A 2,554-nucleotide genomic window follows, 5' to 3' on the forward strand; every position below is an offset into this window, starting at 1 on the left:
ACTTACATATAAGCCATCATTTCCTTAACGACCATGTCCAAAAGAAAGGTGTGACTGCGGAATTCGTTGATACTCATAACCAATTACTAGATATTTTCACTAAACCCTTGGCTAAAGAACTTTTTTATAAAATTAGACGAGAATTAGGCATTCTTGAGGAAGCTTACCTATCTTAACATGATTATATGTGTGCTTCATTATGTTTATCTCATGCCTACTCGTACTTAAAAGTGTTAATTTATGTTTAAAATTTTTCATATTTTGGGTTAGTAATTGATTTCACTGGAGAGTAATCGATTACAAGGTTGATCAGCGTGTTTCAGTAACCGATTACTCAAAGTGTGTAATCGATTACACAAAGCTGATGTTTGAAGATTTTAAAAAATTTAAATTTGAGTAATCGATTACTCAAAGTGAGTAACTGATTACTCTGTGCAGTTATATATGTATTTTTCTGCATTTGTTTAAAAAAATTCAAACTCATCTTCTTCCTCAACTCGTGTTCTCTCGTGCTCAAACCTCTCAAGCTCTCAAACCTTCATTTTTTATTCGTTTTGGATAATTTTTGTGTTTATTCATATCACATTGTCAACTCTAAACACTTATACACCATCATTTTCGTGTTTAGTGGCCTAAATCAAAAAAACCCAAATCTCCAAAACCCACAAACCTAAAAACTCAAAAAACCTCAATCCATGGCTTCCTCTTCTAGATCAAAGAACCAACGCACTAATGTGACTCAAAGGAACCAAGGAACTTCATCTTTGGAGTCTAACCCTCCGGATTTGACAAGACTTCTTGCTAATGATGAGCAACGTAAAGTCTTTTAGGAGCGCTTTCATGGTCGAGTTATATTTACTCCGAAATACGGTAATGTAGGGAATTTTGAATTTGAAAATTTTCTTTTTCCTTATCTTTTACGACAACAAAATCTTTTTGATTTTTTCTATGAAACTAATGTCATTTACCCTAAACTTGTTCGAGTATTTTACTGTAACATGAACTTTCAGAAAAATCGTCTTACTTCCTATGTGAAAGGAAAAGACATTGTTTTGGATTTGAAAACTTTTAGTTCATTGTTCTGTAACATACTCTATCAAGATAGCATAACAGGTTTCGGCCTTGTATGTGAATGGAATAATTATGATCGAAGGGATTTCTACCACTCTCTGTGTAGAATATCTAAAGAGGAAATAGAAATGCGTAAGCAACAAGGATTTGGTGAGACTGTTAAAAATAGAGATATCCTATCTGCTGGACATCTCAAACTTGAAGATCGTTTGCTTTATTATTTTCTGAGCTATGTCATTTTATCGAAATTTTCAAACCATTCTCAAATTCGTGACATAGAACTCCAACTGATTTACGTTATGAAATTTAACATCAAAATCAATTGGACTCATATGATAATAAGACAAATGTGGAATGTTCGAGGAACTCAAAGCCCCTTGCCCTATGCAATTTTCATAACCAATATTCTTGAACATTTCGGTGTTTCTACAAATGGTGAAACCAAGGTTGCTCTAAATCTTCGCGAGAGCAAGATTGATATTGAAGTTGTCCACAAAATGGGTTTCTCCATAGATCCTAACGACCGCCGCACCTATAAGCATCAATCTGATAGATCCAATGCCTGCTGATCAACCAGAACCTACCAATCCTAACCCTCATGAATCTCAACCTTCTGAGTTTCATGCTCAATCTTCCTCATATGTTGTCATGCCTTCAAATCATATGATTATGGACGAGTTGTTTTCTCTTCGAGACTACATCACTAACCGAATGGATGCCTTTGATACTCAGAATCAACAAATCTAGTTGGAACTTCATCATCTCTCTTCTAAGTTGAGTAGCATGGACGTTAACGAAGACAGCTCTAAGCCTGAATCTTCGATTGTGTCTAGGATTTCTGTTTGTTTTGATGCATTTTTCTAAACAATTTACTGTTTTTATGGTTGTAATCATTTCATATTTTCGGACAAAGTTTGCTTTATGTTGTTTTTGTTGAACATCTATGTTTTATGATATGCATTCGGATATTTATTTTATATCTTATGATTACTTTTATGCTTGTCATATACATATTTTATGTTGTATATATATATATTATGCTAGAAACTCTTGGCTCTTCTACTTTTTGATGAAGTCAAAAGGGGGAGAAAAATTGGGAAAGTGTATTTTCTGTTTCAAATCTTTTAGGCACATAACTCCAAGTGAAAGGGGGAGCATAGAAAATAGAGGGAGCATACTCAAGTCATCTTAACATATCTCAAAGTATGCTGCTCTTAGAAAACTACACTGTTAAAGAAAATATTGGTTTGTCATCACCAAAAAGGGGGAGATTGTGAAGAAGATCTTTGCTCCTGACCTTGACACGATTTTTATGAAGACACCAACATTGCCAAAAAGAAGAAAAGAAATAATACTTATGAAGACAAAGAAGACAAAGCTTCAAGGTAAATTAGTCTAAGTCTAAATAGGTACTTCTATCATATACTCTAGAATATACAATATTAGTAATGCTCAAAATATTTTTAAAAGAAAATTGACTAAC

Source organism: Lupinus angustifolius, chromosome LG11 (assembly GCF_001865875.1).
Source record: "Lupinus angustifolius cultivar Tanjil chromosome LG11, LupAngTanjil_v1.0, whole genome shotgun sequence".
NCBI classification, from domain to species: Eukaryota; Viridiplantae; Streptophyta; class Magnoliopsida; order Fabales; family Fabaceae; genus Lupinus; species Lupinus angustifolius.